Source organism: Procambarus clarkii, chromosome 34 (genome assembly GCF_040958095.1).
Source record: "Procambarus clarkii isolate CNS0578487 chromosome 34, FALCON_Pclarkii_2.0, whole genome shotgun sequence".
In the NCBI taxonomy this organism is placed as follows: domain Eukaryota; kingdom Metazoa; phylum Arthropoda; class Malacostraca; order Decapoda; family Cambaridae; genus Procambarus; species Procambarus clarkii.
The window spans coordinates 10909894-10929976 of NC_091183.1; the positions used below are offsets into that span (position 1 = coordinate 10909894).

The 20083-nt window shown below is 40.0% G+C and overlaps 3 pseudogenes; all 3 read right to left on the reverse strand.

Moving 5' to 3' along the window:
- Positions 1-206: 206 nt before the first annotated feature.
- Positions 207-777, reverse strand: LOC138370944 (DNA-directed RNA polymerases I, II, and III subunit RPABC2 pseudogene; annotated as a pseudogene).
- Positions 778-13946: 13169 nt separating this feature from the next.
- LOC138370945 (DNA-directed RNA polymerases I, II, and III subunit RPABC2 pseudogene) lies at positions 13947-14357 on the reverse strand (annotated as a pseudogene).
- Positions 14358-18061: 3704 nt separating this feature from the next.
- Positions 18062-18525, reverse strand: LOC138370946 (DNA-directed RNA polymerases I, II, and III subunit RPABC2 pseudogene; annotated as a pseudogene).
- Positions 18526-20083: the final 1558 nt, after the last annotated feature.

Below are 20083 nucleotides of genomic sequence, written 5' to 3' on the forward strand. Positions count from 1 at the left end.
TGCTGTCTGCTCTGTGTCGAAGCTGTAGCGTCTTGGGTTGATTAGGACTCTACACGCCGAGTACTACATGTGTTGACTGTGGAAATTGTAGTCTGGTACCAAAAGATGTAGGTACAGTGTGTGGACAAGCTCGGTGTAGCAGGAGAGAAGAATATGCATAATTGTTGCGTCCTTGGGTCGCTGTCGCAATGTGGAGCATTGTAAAAATTGTACATCACTACTCCTCTTAATACAACAAATATGAGAAAAGAACTAACAATTCATCATGAATGATCAGACATCCTTAAAGCTTTACCATCAATCTAACATGTACTTAGAAGTCACTGATGATAAGTTCATCTATGCCCCAATCTTCAAAAGATCCGTCTGGCAAATATCTGCGAATGATGATGGGAATTTTCCGTTCTCTCAATTCTTTGGCAGCAATTTGGAGCGGATCCGATTCTGCATCAATTTCCACCATGACAGGCGCACACATTGCAATCTGCAGTGCTCTCGTGCCCAATACTCTAGCTCTTTCATATTTTGTCATATAAGGTGTCGTGATTCTCTTGAGCATAGGCACTGGCTGACCTTCCCCTGCAGGTACCAACTCTATCTGGTTATCATCATCCTCCTCTCCTTGCAGGTCATCCAGATTTTCATCATCTTCTGCCTCCTCGAAGTCATCACCAACATCATCACCATCGAACTCCTCGTCAGCCATCTCGCGTTCCTGTTTGCACCAAGGTCTTCTCCCAGCTATAAGCAAGACTCGCGTGGCCGTGTGTGACGCAGCGCTGAGCGTCGGTACAGTATCTCGTAAGTGTCCGCTCTAGACCACACTTGAAAGTAGACTAGTTTAATGTTTGCTATTCTGCTGCGTATATGCTCGGGCAACACCTAACCGTGTTGCCCGGGCAACGCCTCACCTCATTCATCTCCAAAGGTTGACAGGAATATTAACAATGCATTTGGAGCGAGTATATTATTGGGATAATCTACTCGCTACACATGCCGACCGAAGCGTTGTCGTCTCTTCAATTTTTAGTGTGTGGTTTGGTCAGCATAAATACTTTCTATAATTAACAGTACTAAATTCTACAATATAATTGAGCATAAAGTATATGTGTGTTCGATGGTCCACATAATTACAAAAAGTAATATTTTAACAGGAGGAGGGTTTGTAAATATTCGCTCCTGCCAAGGTTCATGGGAAACAATTACCGACAATTTTTTTTATAGTAAAATGGTGAGAATTTGAGTCGTTTTACACTAATGTTAGTCATATGCCATTTCTCACTAATGCTATGGAAAAGGCACAGGTGCGTTTATAATAAGAACAAAGGTAACTGCAGAAGGCCTATTGGCCCATACGAGGCAGCTCCTATCTATAACCACCCAATCCCACTCATATACTTGTCCAACCCGCGCTTGAAACAATCGAGGGACCCCACCTCCAGCATGTTACGCGGTAATTGGTTCCACAAATCAACAACCCTGTTACTGAACCAGTATTTATCCATGTCTTTCCTAAATCTAAACTTATCCAATTTATACCCATTGTTTCGTGTTCTGTCTTGTGTTGATACTTTTAATACCCTATTATTATCCCCTTTGTTATGTCCATTCACCCACTTGTAAACCTCTATCATGTCACCCCTAACTCTTCGCCTTTCCAGTGAATGCAACTTAAGCTTTGTTAATCTTTCTTCATATGAAAGATTTCTAATTTGGGGAATTAACTTAGTCATCCTACGCTGGACACGTTCAAGTGAATTTATATCCATTCTATAATATGGCGACCAAAACTCAACTGCATAATTTAAATGGGGCCTAACTAGAGCAAGATATAGCTTGAGAACCACACCAGGTGTCTTGTTTCTAACGCTGCGATTAATAAATCCAAGTGTCCGATTTGCCTTATTACGAACATTTATGCATTGATCCTTTTGTTTTAAATTCTTACCAATCATAACTCCCAGATCCCTTTCGCAATCCGACTTCGCAATCTCAACACCATCTAGCTCGTATCTTGTAACTCATCATCATCATTACCTAACCTCAGAACTTTACATTTATCAGCATTAAACTGCATCTGCCAATCCTTTGACCGTTTCAAAACCCTATCTAGATCAACTTGAAGTGATAGTGAGTCCTCCTCCGAATTAATTTCCCTACTGATTTTCGTATCATCGGGAAATTTGCAAATGTTGCTACTCAAACCTGAATCTAAATCATTGATATATATTATAAACAACAGAGGTCCCAGGACAGAGCCCTGAGGCACTCCACTTACAACATTTTCCCACTCTGAATTAACCCTCTCTGTTTCCTTTGGAATAGCCATGCCCTAATCCAACTTAATATAGCACCTCCAATACCATGAGCCTCTATCTTGTTTATGTCTTTCATGTGGCACTGTATCAAAAGCTTTGCTAAAGTCAAGGTACACAACATCACAATCCTTACCACTATCAACTGCCTCAACTATGCTGGAATAAAAAGTTAGCAAATTTGTTAAACATGAACGGCCATTTGTAAAACCATGTTGCGACTCATTTATTAACTTGTGTTTTTCAAGATGCAGACGAATTTTATTTGCAATTATCGATTCAAGTAACTTTCCCACAATAGACGTTAGGCTAATTGGTCGACATTAGTTGACGCAAGTGATCTATCTCCTTTCTTAAAAATTGGTATCACACTAGCAACTTTCCAAAACTCTGGCACTCTGCCTGACTCTATTGATTTATTAAATATGGTTGACAGTGGCTCGGAAAGCTCCTCTTTGCATTCTTTAAGCACCCTGGCAAACACTTCATCTGGCCCTGGGGATTTGTTTGGTTTGAGTTTTTCTATTTGTTTAAGAACATCCTTCCTGGTAACTGCTAAACTAGTCAACCTGTCCTCGTCCCCACCCACATAGACTTGTTCGGCTGAAGGCATATTGTTAAGTTCCTCTTTAGTAAATACAGATACAAAATATTTATTAAAAATACTACTCATCTCATCATCACTATCTGTTATTTGACCTGTCTCAGTGTTTAATGGACCTATCCTTTCCCTAGTCTTAGTACGATATAACTGAAAAAACCCTTTAGGATTTGTCTTTGCTTGCCCTGCTATGCGAACTTCATAGTTTCTTTTTGCTTTCCTTATCTCTGTTTTAACATTTCTAACCAGTTGTACGAATTCCTGTTCTAAAGTGACCTCCCCATTTTTAATCCTTTTGTACCAAGCTCTCTTTTTACCTATAAGGTTCTTCAAATTCTTTGTTATCCACTTTGGGTCATTAGTATTCGATCTATTCAATTTGTATGGTATACTACGTTCCTGTGCTTTGTTTAGAATATTCCTAAATAAGTTATATATTGAATCCACATCGAAATCCCCATTTAAGTCACCTATCGCTGGGTTCATGTCTCGCTCCAAGACCGGCCCACACCCCATACCCAAGACTTTCCAATCAATTGAACCCAAAAATTTTCTTAGGCTATTAAAATCAGCTTTTCGAAAATCTGGCACTTTAACAGAATTTTCTCCTACTGGTCTATTCCATTCAATGCTAAATCTGATTTCTTTGTGATCACTGTTCCCTAGCTCACTCCCTATTTCGATGTCATTAATTTGTGTTTCCCTGTTAGTTAACACTAAATCTAAAATATTATTTTCCCGTGTTGGTTCCTTAATGTGTTGCGTAAGAAAGCAATCGTCAATTAATTCTAGAAAATCTTCTGCTTCACTATTCCCGGTTTTGTTCAACCAGTTTATTCCGCTAAAATTAAAGTCACCCATGACCTAAATACTGTTAGATCTAGATATTTCATCCCATAGGTGCTTTGCTTCCATTCTGTCTAAATCTGGTGGCCTATATATAACTCCTAATATAATAGTATTAGCTTTTTGTTTAATTCTATCCAAATAGTTTCTGTGTGTGGCTCAGTTTTGATTCCCTCTTTGAGACTACATTTCAAATTGTCCCTAACATATATGGCTACTCCACCTCCTCATCTAATATATCTATCTGTGTGAAATAGTTTAAATCCATTTATTTGATATTCAGCTAATAGTTCACTATTTTCTACATTCATCCACGTTTCGGTAAGTGCAATAATATCTATTTTTTCTGTGCTGACAAGAGCATTTAATTCGTTAATTTTATTTCTTAGACTTCTACTGTTAGTGTAATATACCCTAAGTGAATTGTTATTTTGAGGCCCTTCTCTTTCCCTGATCATTTTGCCAATTCCTTTCTCCCACAAACACATACTTTTATTACCTCCTTCCTCCAAATCAATTCCAATACCTCTATCTACTAACAGTTTAAACCCAAACAAACACCTCTAACCACTTCTTCCAACGAGTTCGCAACAGCAACAACCCCAGCTCTCGATAGATGCACCCCATCACGAGCATACATTTCATTTCTTCCATAGAAGTGTTCCCAGTTGTCTATGAAAGATATTGCATTTGATTTGCAATATCTTTCCAGCCGGCAATTGACACCAAGTGCCCTCGATATCCATTCATTTCCCTCTCTAAACGAGTGGGAAATGAGGAATCGGGATTCCTCCCTAGCTCCTAACTAATTCAATGGCTGTCCTAAATCTCTGTATTAGTTCCTCACTCCTAACTCGCTTAACATCCTTACCCCCTGCACTAATACAAATAATGGGTTTGTTCCCATTTCCCGTCATAATATCATTCATGTTTCCAACAATATCACCAATTCCAGCTCCCGGATAGCAAACCCTTAATCTGTTCCCCCTATCTCTGGCAAAGATAGGGGGAACTTAATTGCTAAGGGTATCATCTCGTACAACAGACAAGATGGGGCCCATGCACATTTGGGTGCAGCTAGCCTAACTTTGGATAGACAGACAAATATACAAAACTATTCTCTCTATTGTGTAGATAAAAACACATATTTTACCTTCATTGTTCTCATATAAGAGCTCTTCTCTTGAGATGATTTCTGGGCTTTAGTGTCCCCACGGCCCGGTCCTCGACTAGGCCTCCACCTCAAGGAAGCAGCCCGTGACGGCTGACAAACACCCAGGTACCTATTTTACTGCTAGGTAACAGGGGCATAGGGTGAAATTCTGTTAAAGTGCCAGATTTTCGAAAAGCTGATTTTAATAGCCTAAGAAATTTTTTGGGTCAAATAGATTGGAAAGTTTTGGGTATGGAGTGTAGGCCTGTCTTGGAGCGAGACATGAACCCAGCAATAGGTGATGTAAAAGGGGATTTCGATGTGGATTTAATATATAACTTATTTAACCCTTAAACTGCGCATGGCGTATATATACGCCCTGAGTAACATGTCCCATGGTGCGCATGGCGTATATATACGCCATAGGGTGCCAGGCCTGATTCAAATGGCCCGCGGCTACACGGGGTTCACCGTAGCTTCCTCAGGGCTCTTGTAAACAGATGCCATTTTAAAAAAAAATCGTGGGCAATATTCTCAGGTGTGAGAGCCACAGTACTGTTGGAGCAACCAAGGCCGGCGCACGCAGCATGAGCGAACAGCATTGATGTTCAGCTTGTGACCACAGCATCGCCGAAAAATGTCAAAATAAATATATAATTGTTATTATTTAGCGATGACAATATTACAGATGACCAATGACTGTGATATAAATAACCAGGGTTGTGGTAATAGCAGGATTGTTGTAATAATTAGCGCTGTGGGAGGAGTGATGCTGAGAGACGGAGGGAGACAGCATCGTTTACTGACTGTGTGGCCACCTGTTATTGTTTGCATTCACCATACCAGGTCAGTGATTCTCTATGGTGAACACAAATGTAGATACTTATATATAATGTGTGTATTAGTGTAATAACAGCAAAAGGATTATGCTGGGAGGAGCCATATGGGTGACGGAGGTGACGTCGTCTGCACGATTTGTCTAGCTGTTTAGAGGGTGGCCACTATGCTCTTTGGGCGCACTACAAGCTTAGGTGTACAGTTACGGTGCATAAAACATGTAGATATATATATAATATGTGTATACAGGGTAATAACACTGCAAAAGGTATTGTTTGGGGAGAAAGTTTAGTGCGTGTGACCTTGAAAGAGTGAGGGAGCCGCCAGCCGCCATCTGTGTATAGCGACGACTCTTAGTGCCTGAACTAACTATATCAGCTTAGCTGTACAGTTGTGGTGAACAAAATATATACATACTTATATATAACGTCTGTATATAGTGTAATAACACCACAACTGGTATTGTTGGGGGAGAAAGTTTAGTGCGTGTGTTGAGGGAGTGGCAGCGAGTGGCTGGCTGGTGTGTGGCGGTAACTCCTCGTTGCTTTTCGACACTCAATACCAACTTAGTGGTTCGTTATGGTGACCAAAACATGCCAATACTTATATATAACCTGTGTATAGAGTGTAATAGCAGCAAAACTATTTGTTTATAGTTTATAAACATAATAATTGAATCACTAATATGCACATCATACTTTTGAGTATAGCGATTATTAACCACTTTTATTATATAAATATATTACAATACACACTATTGAATAATATTACTGCAAAAAAACTAAGAAAAAATCAATCAGAGACATTGAAACAATTAGGTAATAATATCTTTGTGGCAACTCCCATCTGTCAACGCGGGTGACGCTGACCAGGTCTGACGACGGCTCTGTCAACGCCCACTTTTTGCCAGACTTCCTCGGTCAATTGCGCCCATAATATGTCACCTACGATTTTATTTTTTATTTTTTCCGTGCTCAGGGGACACAAATTAACATGTTTAGAAGACGAAAAAAAATGTTAATTTTTTTTTCTTACGCACAGGGGTGTAAATGTCCCAAGGACCCCTGAGCAGTGTAAGGGTTAAGAATATTGTAAACAAAGCACAGGAACGTAGTATACCATATAAATTGAATAGATCGAATACTAATGACCCAAAGTGGATAACAAATAATTTTAAGAACCTTATAGGTAAAAGGAGAGCTTGGTACAAAAGGATTAAGAATGGGGAAGTCAGTTTAGAACAGGAATTCATACAACTGGTTAGAAATGTTAAAAAAGAGATTAGGAAAGCAAAAAGAAACTATGAAGTTCGCATAGCAGAGCAAGCAAAGGCAAATCCTAAAGGGTTTTTTCAGTTATATCGAACTAAGACTAGGGAAAGGATAGGTCCATTAAAATCTGAGACAGGTCAAATAACGGATAATGACAAGGAGATGAGTAGTATTTTTAACAAATATTTTATATCTGTATTTACTAAAGAAGAACTTAACAATATGCCTTCAGCCGAACAAGTCTATGTGGGTGGGGATGAGGACAGGTTGACTAGTTTAGTAGTTACCAGGGAGGATGTAATTAAACAATTTGAAAAACTAAAACCAAACAAATCCCCAGGGCCGGATGAAGTGTTTGCCAGGGTGCTTAAAGAATGCAAAGAGGAGCTTTCCGAGCCACTGTCTACCATATTTAATAAATCAATAGAGTCAGGCAGAGTGCCAGAGTCATGGAAGGTAGCTAAAGTGGTACCAATTTTTAACACTTTCCTGGAGAGTTTAAAGGAGATAGAGATAGATCACTTGCGTCAAACTATCGGCCAATTAGCCTAACGTCTATTGTGGGAAAGTTACTTGATTCAATAATTGCAAATACAATTCGTCTCCATCTTGAAAAACATAAATTAATAAATGAGTCGCAACATGGTTTTACAAATGGCCGTTCATGTTTAACAAATTTGCTAACTTTTTATTCCAGCATAGTTTAGGCAGTTGATATAGGTAAGGATTGTGATGTTGTGTACCTTGACTTTAGCAAAGCTTTTGATTCAGTGCCACATGAGAGACTAATTAAAAAAATAGATCATGGTATTGGGGTGCTATATTAAATTGGATTAGGGCATGGCTATTCCAAAGGAAACAGAGAGTTAGTATAAATGGGGTTAAGTCAGAGTGGGATAATGTTGTTAGTGGAGTACCTCAGGGCTCTGTCCTGGGCCCTCTGTTGTTTATAATATATATAGATGATTTAGATTCAGGTTTGAGTAGCAACATTTGCAAATTTGCCGATGATACGTAAATCAGTAGGGAAATTATTTCGGAGGAGGACTCACTATCACGTCAAGTTGATCTAGATAGGGTTTTGAAATGGTCAAAGGATTGGCAAATGCAGTTTAATGCTGATAAATGTAAAGTTCTGAGGCTAGGTAATGATGATAGAGTTACAAGATACGAGCTAGATGGTGTTGCGATTGCGAAGTCGGATTGCAAAAGGGATCTGGGAGTTATGATTAGTAAGAATTTAAAACAAAAGGATCAATGCATGAATGTTCGTAATAAGGCGAATAGGACACTGGGATTTTTTAATCGAAGCGTTAGTAACAAGACACCTGGTGTGGTTCTTAAGCTATGTCTTGCTCTGGTTAGGCCCCATTTAGATTATGCAGTTCAGTTTTGGTCGCTGTATTATAGAATGGATATAAATTCACTTGAACGTGTCCAACGTAGGATGACTAAGTTAATTCCCCAAATTAGAAATCTTTCATATGAAGAAAGATTAACAAAGCTTAAGTTGCATTCACTGGAAAGACGAAGAGTTAGGGATGACATGACAGAGGTTTACAAGTGGATGAATGGACATAACAGGGGGGATATTAATAGGGTATTAAAAATATCAACACAAGACAGAACACGAAACAATGGGTATAAATTGGATAAGATTTAGGAAAGACTTGGGTAAATACTGGTTCAGTAACAGGGTTGTTGATTTCTGGAACCAATTACCGCATAACGTGCTGGAGGTGGGGTCCCTCGATTGTTTCAAGCGCGGGTTTTACAAGTATATGAGTGGGATTGGGTGGTTATAGATAGGAGCTGCCTCGTATGGGCCAATAGGAATTCTGCAGTTGCCTTTGTTCTTAAACTAAACTGGCCTAACTTCCCAAGAGATTCTCTTATGATCGCATGGAAGAGAAATAAATACCTCAAAGACCATCTGGTCCAAGCAAGTCTAAGACGCGAGACCCAGTCTGCACAGGCAAGGAACTTGGTATGCAGCAGAACCAGCCTTCCTACACTTACCTACCAGTGGAAAACATTTTTTGTTTTTTCTACAGGGTTTGAGGAGTGGTTAGAAGGCGCCTTTCATGTGTAACGATTCTATTTTATATTTAACGATTCATGTGTTACGTAAAGTATGGTGACAAATAAACACAGACACTAAGATACTATATATATATTTGTTCGAATATACAGAAGTACACAGGTGATATTTTGGTGTGAGTTGAGCGCACTGAGCCTCCCAGAACTCCCCCTCCCAGGGGATGAAAGGAAAAATACTTGATCAAGGAACTTAGCTGGTCGGTGAATTGTACGCCCTGCTCGCGTTACATAACCATCAAAGTTAACTTCCTCCTCTTCGCTGATTTCATCTAACTGGGGTCGTAGGAGGATCCTGTGCTGGGAGGTCGCACAGGATCGTCCGTTGTCGTAGGAGGCGGTACTGCTGGTAACTGTGGTCGAAAAGTGAACTGCGTAGTCGGCGGATGTGTCTCTGGATTTAGCAGTGTCGCAGACGTTGAGACGAAGCCTGGAGCAGAGAGCTGAGTGAGGCTGGAGTCGTGGAGCTCTATGTGGGAGAGCGTGGCGGCTCGATTGAGAATTGTGAGTGTCCGAACTCGGGGAGCGAGTGCGTGGCGGCTCGATGCGGTCGTAGTCTGCTGTCTGCTCTGTGTCGAAGCTGGAGCGTCTTGGGTTGATTAGTACTCTACACGCCGAGTACTACATTCATCAAGGTCATTCAGTCGGTCAGGTGAAGTCACAGTGAGAGGTTGTGTTAACCGGAGCTCCTGAGTGTTGTTATATTATCATTGCAATATGGAAGTTGTAGTTAAGGACCTGGTGACTCTAGTGGGAGCCCTGAGGACAGAGTTGGACTTTCTGCGGGAGGAGGTGCGTCAGCTGAAAGAACAACGAGAAGTAACGAAGGAGGAGACCAGCAGTAAAGGGACCTCGTCTTGGAGAGTTGTGAAAGACAGGGGCCTTAAGAAGACTTTGATAAAGCCGCCTTCAAACGCCATAGCAACTTCTAATTCATTTGACGTTTTGGAGGACGAGTGCTGTGGAGAGACTGTGGATCGCGCAAAAGGGAAAGCAACGAAGAGAAAGGAAGCGCAGGCCCCTCAGAAAGTAAAGGAAGTACCTAAGCAAACATTAGTTGTGGGAGATTCCCAGATAAGGTATTTGGATAGAACGTTTTGTGCTAGAGATAGGGGGAACAGGTTAAGGGTTTGCTATCCCGGAGCTGGCATTGGTGATATTATAAACAACATGAATGATATTATGGCTGGTAATGGGAACAATCCCATTATTTGCATTAGCGTGGGAGGAAATGATGTTGGTCGAGTTAGGAGTGAGGAACTGATTCAGAGGTATAAAACAGCCATAGAGTTAGTTAGGAGCAAGGGAGGAATCCCGATCATATGTGGCATTCTTCCAAGAAAGGGAGTGGGAAATGAATGGATATCGAGGGCACTTGGTGTCAATTGCCGGCTGGAAAGATATTGCAAATCAAATGCAATATCTTTCATAGACAACTGGGAACACTTCTATGGAAGAAATGAAATGTATGCTCGTGATGGGGTGCATCTATCGAGAGCTGGGGTTGTTGCTGTTGCGAACTCGTTAGAAGAAGTGGTTAGAGGTGTTTGTTTGGGTTTAAACTGTTAGTAGATAGAGGTATGGGAATTGATTTGGAGGAAGGAGGTAATAAAAGTATGTGTTTGTGGGAGAAAGGAATTGGCAAAACGATCAGGGAAAGAGAAGGTCCGCAAAAAAACAATTCACTTAGGGTATATTACACTAACAGTAGAAGTCTAAGAAATAAAATTAACGAATTAAATGCTCTTGTCTGCACAGAAAAAATAGATATTATTGCACTTACCGAAACGTGGATGAATGTAGAAAATAGAGAACTATTAGCTGAATATCAAATATATGGATTTAAACTATTTCACACAGATAGATATATTAGACGAGGAGGTGGAGTAGCCATATATGTTAGGGACAATTTGAAATGTAGTCTCAAAGAGGGAATCAAAACAGAGCCACACACAGAAACTATTTGGATTGAATTAAACGAAAAAGCTAATAATATTATAATAGGAGTAATATATAGGCCACCAAATTTAGACAGAATGGAAGCAAAGCATCTATGGGATGAAATATCTAGAGCATCTAGATCTAACAGTATTTATGTCATGGGTGACTTTAATTTTAGCGGAATAAACTGGTTGAACAAAACAGGGAATAGTGAAGCAGAAGATTTTCTAGAATTAATTGACGATTGCTTTCTTACGCAACACATTAAGGAACCAACACGGGAAAATAATATTTTAGATTTAGTGTTAACTAACAGGGAAACGCAAATTAATGACATCGAAATAGGGAGTGAGCTAGGGAGCAGTGATCACAAAGAAATCAGATTTAGCATAGAATGGAATAGACCAGTAGGAGAAAATTCTGTTAAAGTGCCAGATTTTCAAAAAGCAGATTTTAATAGCCTAAGAAATTTTTTGGGTCAAATTGATTGGAAAGTCTTGGGTATGGGGTGTGGGCCGGTCTTGGAGCGAGACATGAACCCAGCGATAGGTGACTTAAATGGGGATTTCGATGTGGATTCAATATATAACTTATTTAAGAATATTCTAAACAAAGCACAGGAACGTAGTATACCATACAAATTGAATAGATCGAATACAAATGACCCAAAGTGGATAACAAAGAATTTGAAGAACCTTATAGGTAAAAAAAGAGCTTGGTACAAAAGGATTAAAAATGGGGAGGTCACTTTAGAACAGGAATTCATACAACTGGTTAGAAATGTTAAAAAAGAGATAAGGAAAGCAAAAAGAAACTATGAAGTTCGCATAGCAGGGCAAGCAAAGACAAATCCTAAAGGGTTTTTTCAGTTATATCGTACTAAGACTAGGGAAAGGATAGGTCCATTAAAACTGAGACAGGTCAAATAACAGATAGTGATGAAGAGATGAGTAGTATTTTTAATAAATATTTTGTATCTGTATTTACTAAAGAGGAACTTAACAATATGCCTTCAGCCGAACAAGTCTATGTGGGTGGGGACGAGGACAGGTTGACGAGTTTAGCAGTTACCAGGGAGGATGTTCTTAAACAAATAGTAAAACTCAAACCAAACAAATCCCCAGGGCCGGATGAAGTGTTTGCCAGGGTGCTTAAAGAATGCAAAGAGGAGCTTTGTGACCCACTGTCAACCATATTTAATAAATCAATAGAGTCAGGCAGAGTGCCAGAGTTTTGGAAAGTTGCTAATGTGATACCAGTTTTTAAGAAAGGAGATAGATCACTTGCGTCTAACTATCGACCAATTAGCCTAACGTCTATTGTGGGAAAGTTACTCGAATCTATAATAGCAAATAAAATTCGTCTTCATCTTGAAAAACATAAATTAATAATTGAGTCGCAACATGGTTTTATAAATGGCCGTTCATGTTTAACAAATTTGTTATCTTTTTATTCTAGCATTGTTGAGGCAGTTGATAGTGGTAAGGATTGCGATGTTGTATACCTTGACTTTAGCAAAGCTTTTGATACAGTGCCACATGAAAGACTGATTAAAAAGATAGAGTCTCATGGTATTGGGGGTGCTATATTAAGCTGGATTAGGGCATGGCTATACCAAAGGAAACAGAGAGTTAGTATAAATGGAATCAAGTCAGAGTGGGAAAATGTTGTAAGTGGAGTGCCTCAAGGCTCTGTCCTGGGACCTCTGTTGTTTATAATATATATAAATGATTTAGATTCAGGTTTGAGTAGCAACATTTGCAAATTTGCCGATGATACGAAAATCGGTAGGGAAATTAATTCGGAGGAGGACTCACTATCACTTCAAGTTGATCTAGATAGGGTTTTGAAATGGTCAAAGGATTGGCAGATGCAGTTTAATGCTGATAAATGTAAAGTTCTGAGGTTAGGTAATGTTGATAGAGTTACAAGATACGAGCTAGATGGTGTTGTGATTGCGAAGTCGGATTGCGAAAGGGATCTGGGAGTTATGATTAGTAAGAATTTAAAACAAAAGGATCAATGCATAAATGTTCGTAATAAGGCAAATCGGACACTTGGATTTATTAATCGCAGCGTTAGTAACAAGACACCTGGTGTGGTTCTCAAGCTATATCTTGCTCTGGTTAGGCCCCATTTAGATTATGCAGTTCAGTTTTGGTCGCCATATTATAGAATGGATATAAATTCACTTGAACGTGTCCAGCGTAGGATGACTAAGTTAATTCCCCAAATTAGAAATCTTTCATATGAAGAAAGATTAACAAAGCTTAAGTTGCATTCACTGGAAAGGCGAAGAGTTAGGGGTGACATGATAGAGGTTTACAAGTGGATGAATGGACATAACCGGGGGGATATTAATAGGGTATTAAAAGTATCAACACAGGACAGAACACGAAACAATGGGTATAAATTGGATAAGTTTAGATTTAGGAAAGACTTGGGTAAATACTGGTTCAGTAACAGGGTTGTTGATTTGTGGAACCAATTGCCGCGTAACATTGTGGAGGTGGTGTCCCTCGATTGTTTCAAGCACGGGTTGGACAAGTATATGAGTGGGATTGGGTGGTTATAGAATAGGAGCTGCCTCGTATGGGCCAATAGGCCTTCTGCAGTTACCTTTGTTCTTATGTTCTTACATGTGTTGACTGTGGAAATTGCAGTCTGGTACCAAAAGATGTAGGTACAGTGTGTGGACAAGCTCGGTGTAGCAGGAGAGAAGAATCTGCATAATTGTTGCGTCCTTGGGTCGCTGTCGCAATGTGGAGCATTGTAAAAATTGTACATCACTACTCCTCTTAATACAACAAATATGAGAAAAGAACTAACAATTCATCATGAATGATCAGACATCCTTAAAGCTTTACCATCAATCTAACATGTACTTAGAAGTCACTGATAATAAGTTCATCTATGCCCCAATCTTCAAAAGATCCGTCTGGCAAATATCTGCGAATGATGATGGGAATTTTCCGTTCTCTCAATTCTTTGGCAGCAATTTGGAGCGGATCCGATTCTGCATCAATTTCCACCATGACAGGCGCACACATTGCAATCTGCAGTGCTCTCGTGCCCAATACTCTAGCTCTTTCATATTTTGTCATATAAGGTGTCGTGATTCTCTTGAGCATAGGCACTGGCTGACCTTCCCCTGCAGGTACCAACTCTATCTGGTTATCATCATCCTCCTCTCCTTGCAGGTCATCCAGATTTTCATCATCTTCTGCCTCCTCGAAGTCATCACCAACATCATCACCATCGAACTCCTCGTCAGCCATCTCGCGTTCCTGTTTGCACCAAGGACTTCTCCCAGCTATAAGCAAGACTCGCGTGGCCGTGTGTGACGCAGCGCTGAGCGTCGGGACAGTATCTCGTAAGTGTCTGCTCTAGACCACACTTGAAAGTAGACTAGTTTAATGTTTGCTATTCTGCTGCTTATATGCTCGGGCAACACCTCACCGTGTTGCCCGGGCAACGCCTCACCTCATTCATCTCCAAAGGTTGACAGGAATATTAACAATGCATTTGGAGCGAGTATATTATTGGGATAATCTACTCGCTACACATGCCTTCGACCGAAGCGTTGTCGTCTCTTCAATTTTTAGTGTGTGGTTTGGTCAGCATAAATACTTTCTATAATTAACAGTACTAAATTCTACAATATAATTGAGCATAAAGTATATGTGTATTCGATGGTCCACATAATTACAAAAAGTAATATCTTAACAGGAGGAGGGTTTGTAAATATTCGCTCCTGCCAAGGTTCATGGGAAACAATTACCGACAATTTTTTTTATAGTAAAATGGTGAGAATTTGAGTCGTTTTACACTAATGTTAGTCATATGCCATTTCTCACTAATGCTATGGAAAAGGCACAGGTGCGTTTATAATAAGAACACAGGTAACTGCAGAAGGCTTATTGGCCCATACGAGGCAGCTCCTATCTATAACCACTACTCATATACTTGTCCAACCCGCGCTTGAAACAATCGAGGGATCCCACCTCCAGCATGTTACGCGGTAATTGGTTCCACAAATCAACAACCCTGTTACTGAACCAGTATTTATCCAAGTCTTTCCTAAATCTAAACTTATCCAATTTATACCCATTGTTTCGTGTTCTGTCTTGTGTTGATACTTTTAATACCCTATTATTATCCCCTTTGTTATGTCCATTCACCCACTTGTAAACCTCTATCATGTCACCCCTAACTCTTCGCCTTTCCAGTGAATGCAACTTAAGCTTTGTTAATCTTTCTTCATATGAAAGATTTCTAATTTGGGGAATTAACTTAGTCATCCTACGCTGGACACGTTCAAGTGAATTTATATCCATTCTATAATATGGCGACCAAAACTCAACTGCATAATTTAAATGGGGCCTAACTATAGCAAGATATAGCTTGAGAACCACACCAGGTGTCTTGTTTCTAACGCTGCGATTAATAAATCCAAGTGTCCGATTTGCCTTATTTCGAACATTTATGCATTGATCCTTTTGTTTTAAATTCTTACCAATCATAACTCCCAGATCCCTTTCGCAATCTCAACACCATCTAGCTCGTATCTTGTAACTCATCATCATCATTACCTAACCTCAGAACTTTACATTTATCAGCATTAAACTGCATCTGCCAATCCTTTGACCATTTCAAAACCCTATCTAGATCAACTTGAAGTGATAGTGTTAAATTAATTTCCTTACCGATTTTCGTATCATCGGGAAATTTGCAAATGTTGCTACTCAAACCTGAATCTAAATCATTGATATATATTAAATAATAGAGGTCCCAGGACAGAGCCCTGAGGCACTCCACTTACAACATTTTCCCACTCTGACTTAACCCTCTCTGTTTCCTTTGGAATAGCCATGCCCTAATCCAACTTAATATAGCACCTCCAATACCATGAGCCTCTATCTTTTTTATGTCTTTCATGTGGCACTGTATCAAAAGCTTTGCTAAAGTCAAGGTACACAACATCACAATCCTTACCACTATCAACTGCCTCAAATATGCTGGAATAATAATTTAGCAAATTTGTTAAACATGAACGGCCATTTGTAAAACCATGTTGCGACTCATTTATTAACTTGTGTTTTTGAAGATGAAGACGAATTTTATTTGCAATTATCGATTCAAGTAACTTTCCCACAATAGACGTTAGGCTAATTGGTCGACATTAGTTGACGCAAGTGATCTATCTCCTTTCTTAAAAATTGGTATCACACTAGTAACTTTCCAAAACTCTGGCCCTCTGCCTGACTCTATTGATTTATTAAATATGGTTGACAGTGGGTCACAAAGCTCCTCTTTGCATTCTTTAAGCACCCTGGCAAACACTTCATCTGGCCCTGGGGATTTGTTTGGTTTGAGTTTTTCTATTTGTTTAAGAACATCCTTCCTGGTAACTGCTAAACTAGTCAACCTGTCCTCGTCCCCACCCACATAGACTTGTTCGGCTGAAGGCATATTGTTAAGTTCCTCTTTAGTAAATACAGATACAAAATATTTATTAAAAATACTACTCATCTCATCATCACTATCTGTTATTTGACCTGTCTCAGTGTTTAATGGACCTATCCTTTCCCTAGTCTTAGTTCGATATAACTGAAAAAACCCTTTAGGATTTGTCTTTGCTTGCCCTGCTATGCGAACTTCATAGTTTCTTTTTGCTTTCCTTATCTCTTTTTTAACCTTTCTAACCAGTTGTACGAATTCCTGTTCTAAAGTGACCTCCCCATTTTTAATCCTTTTGTACCAAGCTCTCTTTTTACCTATAAGGTTCTTCAAATTCTTTGTTATCCACTTTGGGCCATTAGTATTCGATCTATTCAATTTGTATGGTATACTACGTTCCTGTGCTTTGTTTAGAATATTCTTAAATAAGTTATATATTGAATCCACATCGAAATCCCCATTTAAGTCACCTGTCGCTGGGTTCATGTCTCGCTCCAAGACCGGCCCACACCCCATACCCAAGACTTTCCAATCAATTTGACCCAAAAAATTTCTTAGGCTATTAAAATCAGCTTTTCGAAAATCTGGCACAGAACCAGCCTTCCTACCAGTGGAAAACATTTTTTGTTTTTTCTACAGGGTTTGAGGAGTGGTTAGAAGGCGCCTTTCATGTGTAACGATTCTATTTTATATTTAACGATTCATGTGTTACGTAAAGTATGGTGACAAATAAACACAGACACTAAGAAAACTATATATATATTTGGTCGAATATACAGAAGTACACAGGTGATATTTTGGTGTGAGTTGAGCGCACTGAGCCTCCCAGAACTCCCCCTCCCAGGGGATGAAAGGAAAAATACTTGATCAAGGAACTTAGCTGGTCGGTGAATTGTACGCCCTGCTCGCGTTACATAACCATCAAAGTTAACTTCCTCCTCTTCGCTGATGTCATCTAACTGGGGTCGTAGGAGGATCCTGTGCTGGGAGGTCGCACAGGATCGTCCGTTGTCGTAGGAGGCGGTGCTGCTGGTAACTGTGGTCGAAAAGTGAACTGCGTAGTCGGCGGATGTGTCTCTGGATTTAGCAGTGTCGCAGACGTTGAGACGAAGCCTGGAGCAGAGCAGAGAGCTGAGTGAGGCTGAAGTCGTGGAGCTCTATGTGGGAGAGCGTGGCGGCTCGATTGAGAATTGTGAGTGTCCGAACTCGGGGAGCGAGAGCGTGGCGGCTCGATGCGGTCGTAGTCTGCTGTCTGCTCTGTGTCGAAGCTGTAGCGTCTTGGGTTGATTAGGACTGTACACGCCGAGTACTACATGTGTTGACTGTGGAAATTGTAGTCTGGTACCAAAAGATGTAGGTACAGTGTGTGGACAAGCTCGGTGTAGCAGGAGAGAAGAATATGCATAATTGTTGCGTCCTTGGGTCGCTGTCGCAATGTGGAGCATTGTAAAAATTGTACATCACTACTCCTCTTAATAAAACAAATATGAGAAAAGAACTAACATGAATGATCAGACATCCTTAAAGCTTTACCATCAATCTAGAAGTCACTGATGATAAGTTCATCTATGCCCCAATCTTCAAAAGATCCGTCTGGCAAATATCTGCGAATGATGATGGGAATTTTCCGTTCTCTCAATTCTTTGGCAGCAATTTGGAGCGGATCCGATTCTGCATCAATTTCCACCATGACAGGCGCACACATTGCAATCTGCAGTGCTCTCGTGCCCAATACTCTAGCTCTTTCATATTTTGTCATATAAGGTGTCGTGATTCTCTTGAGCATAGGCACTGGCTGACCTTCCCCTGCAGGTACCAACTCTATCTGGTTATCATCATCCTCCTCTCCTTGCAGGTCATCCAGATTTTCATCATCTTCTGCCTCCTCGAAGTCATCACCAACATCATCACCATCGAACTCCTCGTCAGCCATCTCGCGTTCCTGTTTGCACCAAGGTCTTCTCCCAGCTATAAGCAAGACTCGCGTGGCCGTGTGTGACGCAGCGCTGAGCGTCGGTACAGTATCTCGTAAGTGTCCGCTCTAGACTACACTTGAAAGTAGACTAGTTTAATGTTTGCTATTCTGCTGCTTATATGCTCGGGCAACACCTCACCGTGTTGCCCGGGCAACGCCTCACCTCATTCATCTCCAAAGGTTGACAGGAATATTAACAATGCATTTGGAGCGAGTATATTATTGGGATAATCTACTCGCTACACATGCCTTCGACCGAAGCGTTGTCGTCTCTTCAATTTTTAGTGTGTGGTTTGGTCAGAATAAATACTTTCTATAATTAACAGTACTAAATTCTACAATATAATTGAGCATAAAGTATATGTGTATTCGATGGTCCACATAATTACAAAAAGTAATATCTTAACAGGAGGAGGGTTTGTAAATATTCGCTCCTGCCAAGGTTCATGGGAAACAATTACCGACAATTTTTTTTATAGTAAAATGGTGAGAATTTGAGTCGTTTTACACTAATGTTAGTCATATGCCATTTCTCACTAATGCTATGGAAAAGGCACAGGTGCGTTTATAATAAGAACACAGGTAACTGCAGAAGGCCTATTGGCCCATACGAGGCAGCTCCTATCTATAACCACCCAATCCCACTCATATACTTGTCCAACCCGCGCTTGAAACAATCGAGGGATCCCACCTCCAGCATGGTTCGCGGTAATTGGTTCCACAAATCAACAACCCTGTTACTGAACCAGTATTTATCCAAGTCTTTCCTAAATCTAAACTTATCCAATTTATACCCATTGTTTCGTGTTCTGTCTTGTGTTGATACTTTTAATACCCTATTATTATCCCCTTTGTTATGTCCATTCACCCACTTGTAAACCTCTATCATGTCACCCCTAACTCTTCGCCTTTCCAGTGAATGCAACTTAAGCTTTGTTAATCTTTCATCATATGAAAGATTTCTAATTTGGGGAATTAACTTAGTCATCCTACGCTGGACACGTTCAAGTGAATTTATATCCATTCTATAATATGGCGACCAAAACTCAACTGCATAATTTAAATGGGGCCTAACTATAGCAAGATATAGCTTGAGAACCACACCAGGTGTCTTGTTTCTAACGCTGCGATTAATAAATCCAAGTATCCAATTTGCCTTATTACGAACATTTATGCATTGAATCCTTTTGTTTTAAATTCTTACCAATCATAACTCCCAGATCCCTTTCGCAATCTCAAACACCTATCTAGCTCGTATCTTGTAACTCATCATCATCATTACCTAGCCTCAGAACTTTACATTTATCAGCATTAAAATGCATCTGCCAATCCTTTGACCATTTCAAAACCCTATCTAGATCAACTTGAAGTGATAGTGAGTCTCCTCCGAATTAATTTCCCTACCGATTTTCGTATCATCGGCAAATTTGCAAATGTTGCTACTCAAACCTGAATCTAAATCATTGATATATATTATAAACAACAGAGGTCCCAGGACAGAGCCCTTGAGGCACTCCACTTACAACATTTTCCCACTCTGACTGATTCCTATTTATACTAACTCTCTGTTTCCTTTGGTATAGCCAT